Source organism: Humulus lupulus, chromosome 8 (assembly GCF_963169125.1).
Source record: "Humulus lupulus chromosome 8, drHumLupu1.1, whole genome shotgun sequence".
NCBI classification, from domain to species: Eukaryota; Viridiplantae; Streptophyta; class Magnoliopsida; order Rosales; family Cannabaceae; genus Humulus; species Humulus lupulus.
The window spans coordinates 145,507,019-145,520,841 of record NC_084800.1 but is presented as its reverse complement, the minus strand read 5'-3'; positions in this window follow the sequence as shown (position 1 = coordinate 145,520,841).

Genomic DNA, 13,823 nt, shown 5'->3' with positions numbered 1-13,823 from the left:
CAATTCTCAAGCTTCAACATCTCTATAGGAGAATTTGTTATATGAGAACAATTCTGAAGCTTCTACATCCAAAGTTGATTCTCAAGGGGAGAATTCTCAAAAGGATGTAAAGCAGCCCTTTGAACCTAGAAGAAGTCAAAGGCTTAAAAATCATAAAAGTCTAGTAGTGGATGAGATAGATTCTCAACAAATTTCATTCTACATGGTAGAAGGAAATAGAGAGTAAGTCATTAGGAAAATTCCTATTGTACTTCTCGTTGAGAATGATCCTAAGACTTATAGAGAAGCTATGCAATCGAGAGATAGTGCATTTTGGAAAGAATCCATCAATGATTAGATGGATTCCATTCTTTCCAATAACACTTGGGAATTGGTAGATCTCCCACCGGGGTCTAAGCCAATTGGGTGTAAGTGGGTATTTAGGAAAAAATACCACACTGACGGCACTATCCAAACCTTTAAAGCTAGATTAGTAGCTAAAGGGTTTAGGCAAAAGGAAGGTATCGATTATTTCGATACCTATGCGCCTGTTGCAAGAACAACTTTTATAAGAATTTTGTTCGCTTTAGCTTCTATACACAACTTGTATGTTCATCAAATGGATGTCAAAACAACATTCCTTAATGGTAACCTCAATGAGGAGGTCTATATGGAACAACCCGAAGGGTTTGTCCTACCAAAATATGAACATAAAGTTTGTAGACTTGTAAAATCCTTATACGGATTGAAACAAGCTCCTAAGCAATGGCATGAGAAATTTGATCAAGCCATTATGTCTGATGGGTTTAGACATAACAATGGAGACAAGTGTTTGTATTCCAAAACTTGTAAGGGATATGTGATCATTGTTTGCTTATATGTGGATGACATGCTTATTCTAAGTAATAACATGGAAGGGATAGAAGAAACGAAGAGGTTTCTATCATCAACCTTCATGATGAAAGATCTTGGAGAAGTTGATACCATACTCGGTATCAAAGTAAAGAAACATAGTGGGGGTTTTGCGCTAGGGAAAGCCCACTACGTTGAGAAAGTATTGAACAAATTTAACCATCTCAAGGTTAAAGATGCCAATACTCCATTCGATCATAGTGTAAAACTAGAGAAGAATGAAGGAAGAGCGGTGGCTCAATTGGAGTACGCTAGTGCTATAGGGAGTCTAATGTACGCTGCCTAGTGTACTAGACCTGATATAGCATTTGCGGTAAGTAAACTTAGTAGGTTTACAAGTAATCCAAGTGTGGGTCCCTGGAAGGCAATTGGAAGAGTCCTAGGTTATCTCAAGAAAACCAAAGGACTAAGTCTTCACTACTCCAAATTTCCTTCGATATTAGAAGGATATACAGATGCAAGTTGGAAATCCCATCTTGGGGACAACTTGTCAACAACTGGTTGGGTATTTACACTTGGTGGAGGTGCAATTTCTTGGGGTTCCAAGAAACGAACCTGTATATCTCATTCCACTATGGAAGCAGAGTTCATAGCTCTAGCTACTACCGGCAATGAGGCCGAATGGTTAAGGAATCTGTTGATAGAGAGTCCCCTAATCAAAGAGAATGTATCTACTATATCGATACATTGTGATAGCCAAGCGACATTGGTTAGAGCATACAACGGAGTGTACAATGGGAAGTCTAGACCCATTAGTCTAAGACATGGATATGTAAGAGAATTGATTCAAAGAGGAGTCATCTCAATATCCTATGTGAGAACAAGTGAAAATCTGGAGGATCCTCTCACTAAGCCACTAACGAGGGATTTAGTGGCTGCGTCATCTCGAGGGATGGGACTTAAACTCCCTAAAGAGATTCACGATTGATGGTAACCTATCTTAACACTAGTTATTCAACTAGTGTTAGGTTCAATAGGTAATAACAAGTCAATCAAGTGAATATTAGTTGTACTCAAAACAAGTCCCATCTGAGATATTGAGTACTTGTGTGTTACCAAGTGGAGGGTTAAACTGAAAGGTTTTTTAATAGAATTCAGTCTTGTAAAGACAAGTATTTTTGGTAACAAAATACTGTAAGAATTCTACCTATATGGACCTAGGGGTGGTGCCGCCTCTCATGAGAATTGGGAGTATTCTCAAGAACGTCCATGAATGGAAAGTGCACATGGCCATTAACGGTGCAAAGCGAGACATAGAGGTCTCACGTGAACATCGCAAAGGTGTGTGTATTATCACCGATTTGCCATCATGAAAAGATGGTTCAATGCCTAGTGCAACCAAATTTTCGACAAATTTTGTAATAATTATACTATAGTAAAGTTCAAGTTGAAAAACACTTTACTTTATGCATCAATGCAATGACTCCTATAAGAGAGAGTTTTTATTTAATCAAGTGGGGGATATGTTATATTTTTAAATATAATGATTGATTAAATAAAGTGTTACAATAGATGACTATTTAATCTAGTGGGGGAATGTTATATTATTTTATAATATAATGTAATATTATATTATTTTATAATATAATGTAATATTATATTATTTTATAATATAATGTTTTAGATTAAATAAATGTGACATAGAGTGTCACATATTGTAACATATAATAGAGAGTTACATTATTTGGATATATGTAAAATATCCAAACATGTAACATATTTGGTGTTACAAATTCATCACAAATTTGTAACTCCTAAATATCACCCATTATTGTGTAGATTTGTTGTTACACAATATTGAGATGAATTTCTTAAAGCCATATGAGAAATGGCTGATAGAGATGTGATTTTAACTCCCATATTGTGTATGGAAGTTACAAAATCAAGTGGGAATAAATTGAAACGTTTTGAAAAAACTGAAAAAAATCGTTGCTAGAACTGACTGAGGGCCGCGGCGCCTGGTAGCAAGCGTCGCGGCCCTAGTGCCTGACAGCCTCTTCCAACTTTGGTTTTTATCCAATTTTGAACGTTTCCAAAAGCCAAGTAACTCCCAAATCTCTATTTTAATTCCATAAAACATCCAATTAATCATTGGTAACAGCCATGGGGGTTGGTGGAATTTGAAATTCAAAGGGTGTCTCTAAACTCTATAAATAGGGGCCTAATGCTCACTTGTAAGACACAACATTTCTATCCATTAGAGCACTTGGCTAGAAACACCTCGAGGCTTGATAATTCCAGAAAGCTTTTCCAATATCTGAGAGAGATCCCTTAGTGCTTGAGTTAGGGGGAAATAAGCTTTTGGACAAAGGTTTTAAACCTTGTTCAAGTTGGTGATCCCCAACCCTCTTCACTTAGGTTGTGTAAGTGAGAGTTTACTTGTGTTTCTATTCTTCTTTTTATTCTATTGTTCTTCTTCTTATTCTCTTGTTCTATTTACTTGTATATTTTGTTTAAGAGTTGTAATCTTTTCATTTGGTCCAAACACTTTATTTTATTTGTAACCTTTTGCTTTGAGTTGTATTTTACTATTCTCTTCTTCTTTATCATCTTCTTCATTTCCTTTGCTTTATTTGTATTTTCAGTTATAGAGTTGTAACACTTTATTTAATCAACCTTGTTCATTGTAATTTTTTGCATAGAGTTTTAATATTATAATCATTTCCATTGAGGCAAAACAATATTTTCCTTTGACAACACGAAAAAAAAACCATTGTTCAACTCTTTGACAACATGAAAAAACCAAAAGCTCGGCCCTCCCTCTCTATCTATCCAAGGGATGGAAGGGCAGAGGCCTTTGGTGTCCCCTCCAGTCAAGAATTGGGGTGGGGCCTCACAATCACTAGCCGATATGATTTTCTCTCATGCCTTTCTTCGTTCTTTCTAAGGAGTAGTGAACTATTTTTAAATTTATCCATTCCAAATTACACCGAATAGGTTTAGAGTGTTATCGGTGCTCTTTATTCTTTACCACCACTAGAAATGTTCTGTACCCACTCCCCATGAAATTAACTACCTGTTCGATCTTAAACCCAACCCCAACCAAAATAACACGGGGTTTTTCCATTTCTATCATCAAGAATCTTCTCGTACATTCTTGACCAATAAAACCTATAAGTCCAATGTGGGTAAATAATTCAAAGAGTATTTCCTCACCACCGATCTCGTAGAAGACAACTTATCATTTACTTGGGGAGGTAATTTTTCTTTCTGAATTTGCTCAAAATTCTAGTCATTTATTTCTCCTTTGTCTTAGTTTACTTGGTTGAATATAGGTCCATGGTTTCGACCAGAGCCTACCCAATGCATGGTAGAAAGGGTTGTTGCCCTAGCCAGCATGACCTCTACAGAAAATAGTGTCAAGGATCTGGTAACCGGTTACAATTTATGGTTGGTCAACCTATTGGAGCCTCACCAAGATGTGAAAGAAACAACTGTTGGGAGTGCCACAAGAGAAGGTACTGATGATGTCTCTTAACCACAGGATTTTTCCCAACCCCCGGGTGCCATTCGACGACGGTAACCATCGGGGAACCAGTCTCCAATCCTCGACCAAAGCTTATTCCTCCTTCCCATAGGAAGGGCAAACAAAAACTGCTCGATCATCCTGGTCGGGTATATGACTTGTCTGAGGACGAAAATGGTATGGTTTTTTTTGAAGTCTTTTAAATACATTGCCCATTCTTAATAGTATGTTTGACAGGAATGACAGCTTTATTTTTCCAACAAGTAGCTTTAATCTAGATTTCTTCGTGGAGGATAATGTTTGTAGCAGTAATAACATAGATAACATAGCGACCAATATCTTTAGTTCTGGTATAATCCTTAGAATTTTTCCTTGTCAATCTTTATAAATTATTGTGGAAACTTTAACTAATTTGTTCACCCTTCTTTTTAGTCATGCAGGCACACAATGCTTTGGACATTTACGCCTTGAAAGGTAGAACCACTAGCTCAAAGAATTCGAGCAAGAGAGAGGTTGGAGGCACCAACGGGGCATCTCTGAGTAATAAGTCTTGATCACCGAAGACTCCTCTTCCTACCAAGTCCATTACTCCTCCTCCCTCCTCTCAACCTCAATCTTCCCCTGAGTAGGTGGGGATCCTTCTGTGAATGAGATGTTGACCAATGCCTCATGCTCGACAATAGATAAGTTGCAAAAAGTTTCCAAACATCGACTTAGAAAACAGGCCTTTGCCTCTATTCCTTCGTTAAAAATCGACCAGGGAACTTTTATGCTGCTCGCAAGCTCTCCTGACCATGAATAACGGGTGACACCGTGCTGAAGAAGATGGCTCCAAATTTGCTCAGGAGCGAAAAGTGGCGGAGGACCAGAACAAGGCCCTCAACAAGGAGGTAAGAAAAAGCAAGGAGGACTAAGACAAGGCCATATATTTAAAAGAAAAATAAAAGGTTGCATCCAAGGCACCCCATGATGAAGTAGTCAAGCTTCAGGATGACCTGGTCGCTATTGAGAAGGAGGCTGATGAGTTGGAGGAAAAGGTGAAACATCTGTATCATCCTTCGCCTGCTGCTATGTGTTCTTAAAAAACAATCAAGGTGTAAACTTTGATTATCTTCCTTAATAGATAAGGGAGTTTGAGCTTGCTCAATGCGCTGCTCGACTAGAGGAGGAGAAAAATGCCACTGCATCTCCTGAGATTTCTTTGGCCACAGAGATTAATGTAAAAGAGGAGGTTGGAGCGATTGTCACTAGCAGCCCCATCAAAACCCTCCTGCTTAGTGAATTTATTTATTTCCTTCATTTTTATAATTATAACATCAGATCAACTTGTTTGTGGTGTCGAAATAATTTACTACTATGCGATACTTTTTCTTTTGATATTATAACTACTATTATAACATCTGCTCGCATGACCGAACTTAGCATAACACTTTATACTTTTTGCGCAAAATCTAAGAAATTTTGAAAAATATTCTTAGTGTTGTTGTATGCTTTCCCTTATTTTGCTTGTATGTTTACATATTGTCGTATGTTTTGTGTAATGCCCCAAAATCCTTAATGCGGTTTAATGGTTGGATTAGATGGTCGGGAGGGCCATAATTGATTTATTATGCCATTATATGATTATGTGCATATTTATGTGAATTATATTATTATATGGTGTTAAATGCATGCATGTGGGTCCACATTTCATTGTAGGGGCATTTTGATAATTTGGCTCGTTGAGGGCGTAATTGTATATTATCATGCATGTTGATGAACTATTGATGAGGCCACATTATAATGTGGATTTGTTCGAGCCATTCGGCATGAGACGATCTTTGAGTGCAAGTTAGCGGTTTGGTCATAACGGGGTTGAATTCGGGGCTCGGGGTAAGTCTCGGGGTAATTTGGAGATTAGAACATTTCCGGGAATTAAATGGTAATGGGATATGATTTATTAGCATTTGAGAATATTGGAAATAACCGCAATTGGAGAGCGTTAATTATGATTAACGAGATAGGCAGGAAAGGATGATTTTGCCCTTGGAGGATGTTTAGGGTTTTAATTAAGCTCAGGGGCAATATGGTCTTTTCACCCTAAGGATAGATATAGCCATTTGAAGGCTGTAGAAGCTTCTGTAAAATAGAGCATAGTTCTTCTTCTCCCGTACGCCATTTTCCTTCCTTTTCTCTTTGGATTTTTGAGCTTCTTTTGAGGATTCAAGTTAGGGAAGTGAGTCTTCGGGGCTTTGGGTTGTGTTCCACCATTGAAGAGGATTCAATACTGAGCTTGAGGTAAGGTTCTAGCAATTAAAACTCTTGTTTTGCTATGTTTTTTTATTGGATTTCTAGATTGAATATTGAGGATTGATGGGAGTTTTTGGCAAGGGTTGCTCGGGTTACGATGCCTAGGACTTGTGTATAAGGTTTTGGGGTTCATTGGAGAGTTTAAATGAGGTTTGGAAGCTTGTTTTTTAGATTGGAAATGGAGTCAAAGGAGGAAAAACTAGGGTTGAAAACCCTAGTTGTAGCGCTACAGCGCCCAGCTATGAGTGCTACAACGCTAGAATCCCCTGCTTGTAGTGCTAGGGTGCTAGGGGGGCAGCGCTGTAGCGCTACCTTGCTTTTCCAGATTCCTGTTTCGGGCACTTTTGAGGGTTTTTGGCTCGGGGTTTCAATTCCTAAGGCTCGAGATCGAATCTACTCACCGTTTGGGTAAAATTCGGGGTCTCGGGAGTGAGGTTTAGGTAAAGAACCTTTCATGGTTGATTTTCATTAATGGAGGTTATATTTGGTTATGACTAGGTGACCGCTAAGGATTCAAAGGGTTGATCATTCTTGAAGGTCATTCTTGTATTATTTCTCGCTCAAACCAGAGGTAAGAAAACTGCACCCCATATGTGACATGCATGGTTATTCATGAGGCATGTTAAGTGACATATATGTTGACATTGATTGTGTATCAAATGCTTAGCAAATCTTGCTTGCTTGTGAATGGCACTAACTTATTACTCAGAATCATTAATGGTGTCGGTATTAACTGTGAAGCTGTGACTCATTAGTCAAGTTCAGCAGTAGTACTAACCACTGGTCGTATGGTATTGGCTTATGAGTCAAGAACGGTATTAGCATGTTTAATACAAGCCAAAAAGATTAGATCTAGTAGACATAAGCATTGAATGACTCATCATGTGCATTAATGCTTGACCGACCTCAACTTTGATGAAAATTAAAAGCTCTTGTCTAGTCTAATGGCTAGTCACTCAGAGGGGCCAGAAGGCCCAGGTGACTACATCATCACATGGCTAAGGGTGCAGACACATTAGTGACTCCATGGTCACTCATTTGGTTTACATTAGTGACTCACTCATTAGTTACTCATCTGGTTTAAGCTAATGACTCAATGGTCACTCATTTGCTAAGGGTGCGGAACCCAGATTAGTGACTTACACATCAGTCACTCATCTGTTTAAGGCTATAAGCTTTGGATGATTATCATAATCATCATCTGAAATTATATACATGCAGTAATGAGTTTTCTTGCTGAACCTTGGCTAATGGGTGCTATGCGGTGTAGGTAAAGGGAAAGAAAAGCTCACCCAGCATTGAGTGGAGAGCTTAGATGGCGATGTGTACATATGCGGCCGCTTGACCACCACGGCCAAGGAGTTTCTCAGAGGAACTAGGGGTTAACCTTATTTTTGCCGCTTAGGTCAGCGGGTTGTAATTTTACACTTTAATAGCCATTTTGGATTATAAATAACTTGTAAACGCTTTTATGGGCCCATGAACAGTTTTATGTTTTGAATAAAATATATCCTTTCCTTTTTTATCGAGTTTTTCACCTTAGCCTGTTAATAATACCTAGATTCATGTTTATAACCAAATGACTCGATTAGCGAGGTAAGCACGATTAAAAGCTCACAGTAACTGTCTTGGAGTAACCAGGGTGTTACAACTTGGTATCAGAGCGTGCCAAGGTTTAGGGTTCCTATAGACTGGCAGGGCATGTACACTCGCCATTAAAGACAATCTCGACTCATGGTTTGGTAACTATTTATGTTGTTATTTATTTAACGGCTTAAATAATGTATAAATGCTTTACCTGTCTACATGAGATACCTTGATAAGGTTGTGCCTTGACTATTGCGTCATCAGCAAGAATGTGCTTATTAGTACTGATATTGCTAGAACATGCTTAGTAGTATTGTTCATTGTGGATTATCAATTGATACGTGTTAAATTGTAGTGTCCTAGAATATTTATTTAGCTAGCTAGATAGTAGTAGTAGTTAGTATTAGTTTGTAGTATGTTAGATTCTATGGATTTTGGTTTAAGCCGAGACCTAGTTGGATACTCATAGCAACAGTTAGGGATTTTATAAGTTTAACCTATAGTTTAAGAATATTAATTTTAACATAAGGTTTGACTAATATTGCTAGTCATAGAAATATATTTATTATAACCTAAGGTTTAGTTAGAACCATTAAGAGCATGACACTTGTCATAATCATGTTTATTAAGGAATTAAGTATTTTGATATATAGTTTAATAAAAGAAAGATCTAGAAGCTCTAGAACCTTTCAGAAACTTTTAGGATCGTATTATGACTCAGTCAAAGATGTTTATCCAATTCAAAATATGTTGAAAAAGTGCAAATACGTGTTTGATATATTAGCGTATGCCGATATATCGCAGTTATAGGGGCAAATATATTGCCTACGGAAGATACGGAAAACACGTCGACTTTGCACGAACGCACGAACGAGGCTCGGGAATTTGGGGGAGGCGATATATCGCCTATGGGGGGCGATATCTCAGCTCCAAGGCATGATTTTAGAATGTTGACAATTTTTAAATTTAAAAATAGCCTTAACAACTTAGTCCTGCCTAAGAACGATTTTGACCGAGTTCTGGGTGTCTGTTCAACGAAAATTCAAATATTAGCCAATGACACGGTGTCAAGAATACGACAGGATATAGAACGATACTTGAAAAGATAATCTAATGGAAAGGGAAAAAACACCAAGGAATTATACTGGTTCAGCCCCAGTGATTGGTAATGACCTACGTCCACTTAGTGATATTGTTAATATTGAATCTTAAAGTCGTTATCAAAGAACTAGGGTTCTTGAGTTTCACAAACCTTAGACGTAATACAATAAGATGGTAACAACTCACTTTAGGTCTTTTTCTCTCAATCTTAAGCAAAAAAGCTAATGAATCCAAAAGTCCCTTCCTTGAGCTATGTCATGCATATTTATAGGTGTTTACCGAGTTTTTCGGAAACGAATAACTAACAGAATAATAAAAAGATAAGAACTGTAGAAATACTGAAATGTAACTAAACAAACAGTGTTTTTACGTGGTTCAGGCGTTAACAAGCCCTAGTCCACGAGTCGATGTTATTATACTTGGAAAAGATTACAGTAAGATGGCTGGTGCATAAGAACTTCACACGCTCACAATGTTTCTCTCGGGTTCTCTTGAAGAAGATGAAGCTAGAGAGATTTTAGTAGAGTTTTTGCTATATGATTTGTTCGTCCCTCCTCTTGTAAAATGAAGGGGTCTTTATAGCTAGGGTTTTGGATTAGGGTTTTTCTCTACGTACATGAGTTTTAATTACACCAGCCATAAATAGGGATACAATTACTGTAGTAGCATGGCTACAAGACTCTATGTAGGTATATTTACGTGAAAGTATGGGGAACACACAAAGTCAGCCGTCTTTTCCAAGTTGTCAGCGGAACAGTAGGCGAAAAGGTACCCTTAGGCGTGCTGGGATGTGTGCGGCTTTGACCTGACGGGCGTGTCAGGCGGGATCCTGTGTCAGGCGGATATCATTCCAAATATGCCTCCTCCAGGACTCGACCGTTTGGCTTTGTTCCGTGCGAGGCACGGAACTGCTTCCGCGGAGACCACTCGAAGAGCTTCTCCTGGAAGGAGCTTCCCCGATGGATACTCCTTCGGGAGCTCCGGGAGAGTTGACGAGTTTCCGTATGGTGTTTGCTTGGAAGAGTAATCCGGACTCCAAGCGGGAGAGGTGAAGCCTTTCTGTATATCCGCGAGCTCTGGTCACCTATCGTGAAAGACATCGATAATTCTGTTTCCCCGAGGCCATCAATCTAAACGCTATCCGGAAATCTGGATAACATTTACCCCCCAAGGTCACGGAGCTTTGGGGGATCCGGGAGCTTGTACAATCGGTTTCTTAGATTAGGCGAGGGGGCACCTTCTGTGTTCCCGGAAGGGTTCCTTTTTCCCGCCTGAGTGTTAGTATGGAAAAGAAAGAGAATTTCTTCTGTTTGAGATCAAGTACTCAAGTGCGGCAAGGACCACGTGTCATTCTGGGAATGGTTCTGCGACCAAGACGTGTGCGTGAGGCGACTGGTTGAGTATGCGTGCGTCAGTCATCTGACTAATGATTTGACGGTTTTTAATGGTACTCCGGGCCCGAGGTGGTGTAATGATGGGAAATAAATACTTTATTCCCATCCGAGGAGTCATAAATAGGATCGTCGCTTCCTCTCCAGCCGTTGGATCTGATGCACACGGAATGGGAAGATCGGGACCGTCCACTTGAGGAATTCGAAACGGCCTCTTCCCTGCTATAAAAACGAGGGAAAGGACCTTTCTTCCTCTTTACGCTTTTAGATTCTCCATCTTTAGGATTTTCAGATTTCCAAACCTTCGAACTCTCAGGCTTCCCAGCTTACGTTCCCCCGAACTTGCCATTTCTTTTGGTAAGTATCTGGAAACTTTTCTTTTTGATTTGGCAGTGGGTTTATTCCCGAAGTTCCTGGTTTGAATCGCCGTTCGTCTTTGCAGCTTTTACTTCTCGCGATCGTGCTGTGCAGTGATCCAGTTACTCCCTCAACCTCCAACTACCCGAACATCAGTAAGTATTTCTACTTTGCTCTTTCCTCCCAAACCTTAGGTTGTTGGTAGTTGTTAGAGTAGAGGTTTCTGCCATTATTGCTTATGTGCATTTGTGAATAGGGCTTTGGTAGGCATGTGATTGATTGTGAGTCGATAAGTAGCCTTTTCTGCATGTTTTGGCGATTTGCGTTTGGAAAGTCGTCCCGTGTTTTGCTGTTTTAGGGCATAAGCATGAACGCCTTTAGGGTGTCTTTCTCTGGAAAAACACTTCTTTTGGTGGGCTTAGGCTCGGGGTCTGAGTCTGGTTCCTTGCTGTCCTTCGGGTGGCATGGTGCCAATCCCTCGGTAAGCTCGGTGGGAGCCTCTCCAAGCAGTTTTCGAGGAGGGTCTCCCCGACGCCTTTGATACCACTAGGGTATGACAAGGGTGCTGACTGCTTAGAGTGTTTTCTTCTTTCTTTTCTTTTGTCCAGTGACGAACATCTCGAAGGAACAACTCCTTGCTGCGGGGGAGGCTGATTCTGCCCAAGAGAAGGGCTCTCCTGTCGCTGGTGGAAAGGGGAAAGGAAAAGCGAAAGCGGTCGCGGCTAGCCCACCAACCTCCAATAGTTCCATCTGGGAGATGGACCAAAAACCGAACCTTTTCAGGAATTATGGCATGCTAGAGCTGTATTCCTCTGAGGCAGGCCTGAAGAACATCCCAGGTCTGATGTGGCACCGTCTGTCGGTGCTGGGCGAGTCAGCTAGCCAGAGCCACGAGGGCTTTGGTGCCTGGAGTTGGGCACACATAGTGTGCGGAGCGCACTTGCCCCTAAGGAGTTACTTCGCCAATTTCTGTGTGAAGGCGGGGATTGCCCCCTTCCAGTTAATTCCTCCCAGTTACAAGCTCTTAGCGGGGTGGTTCATCTTTTGCAAGTCCCGGAGACTGGAAGCTCCTACCCCGGAGGAGGTGCTGTACTTTTATGGGTTGAAGTCTCAGCCTATGAGGGGTCACTCAGACAAGGTGGGGTTTTACAGGCTAGAAAGGCACCCGGATGTGATGTGCCCCACTTGTCATACCGCGAGGGTTCCAGACCTCCGGGAATACTGGTTCCTGACGACTGGCTTCCCGCTGAAGAGGGTGCCAGCTCTATCTTTGGATTTCAAAATCCCTGGTAAGTGTTTCCTCTTTTCCTTTTCAGCTTTGTTTCTTTGTGTTTGATTTGCCTTTTGGGAGGATCTCTAACGCTTGTATTTGATTTTTGCAGAAGTCGTTCCGCGGACACCTCGCTGCGCGGAGATGATAAGGAGGTCCAAGTTCTACGAAGGGCTTTCCGAGGAAGAGTTGAGAGTGGAGGGACTTGTGACCTCCGAATCGTTGAGGGAGTATGGGTTACTCGCCTCCTTCCAAAATATCGAGCCAGTAAGTGGTAGGGGGCAGACTCAGGTGTCGGCTGACATCCGGGAGCAGATTGCCCTGGAGCTGTCTAAGGTGATCACCCAAGCCGCTCGGGACGAAAATACTCTATCTCCTAGTTGGGAGGAGAGGTTCCCCGACCCCCAGCCGGAGGGAGAGGAGATCGAGGCTCGCCACGCCGCGGCTTACCCTAACGAAGGGGCTCCGGGGGCTAGTTCCTCCGGGAGAGGTAAGACTAGTTTTCGATTGATCCACACCCCCAGCCTGTCTGAAGTTTCCCAAACCTCTCAGATGGGGTTTGATCCTCGTTTCCTTAGGCTAGATCCGCGTAGGATACCTTTCGACAGGTACTGTGATAGGGTAGATGAGCTCCTCTGGTGTCTGAGTGATGGTAGTCTGCCAGAAGGTGTCATCATGGTTGACCCTTCTTCTCTCAGCATGTTCTTCCCAGACTTCAAGGAGTACGGGAGCTTCCTGGAGCAGGAAGCGATGTTTTGTTTTGCTCGGGGAAGGCCATCCACGTTTCTCGTGCATGGTCGTCCCTTTCAAACTTTTCTTTTTCTTGTTTCTTGTTCCCTGCTGGCGGGCTTGCTTGTACTTTTATGTTGCTGATTGTCTTGTCTTCCGCTTATCTTCTTTCTCATTTCTTGTTGGTTCGTTAACCTTGCTTTGTACGTTTCTTGCAGAGTATCCCGAAGCCAAGATGTTGGGGAGGGTTACTTTGCTTATTAAGAAGGCTGCCACCAGCCAGGACCCGCCCACGGGGAAAGGACGGAAGCCCAAGGCTGGTAGGGGAGGTAAGGCTGCCTCCCCCAAGAAGACAAGTGGCGAGGCGCAAGCGTCCCCGAGGGTAGAGAAGTCCCCTGCTGAAGGGCCTTCCGAGACTATGATGGTCTCGAGTAGCAGTAGCGACGGGGAAGGGCTTGTGTTCCCCGTGAGGACAACTGGGGTGAGCAAGCGTCCCGGAGGAGATGCTGAGGGTGCTAAGAACAAACGCCTTAGACACTCTTCTCCCGGTCGAAGGCAACAACAACAGCAACGACAGCAATCACAACTACAACAACAGCAGCAACAGGAACAAGAGAGACAATCACCAACGCCGCAGCAGCAGCAACAGCAACATCCAAACCAGCAGCAGCAACAAGGGCAATTACTTCTGCTACCGCAGCAGCAAAAGCAACAGACCGGTGCCTTAATATCCCGGCTGCCT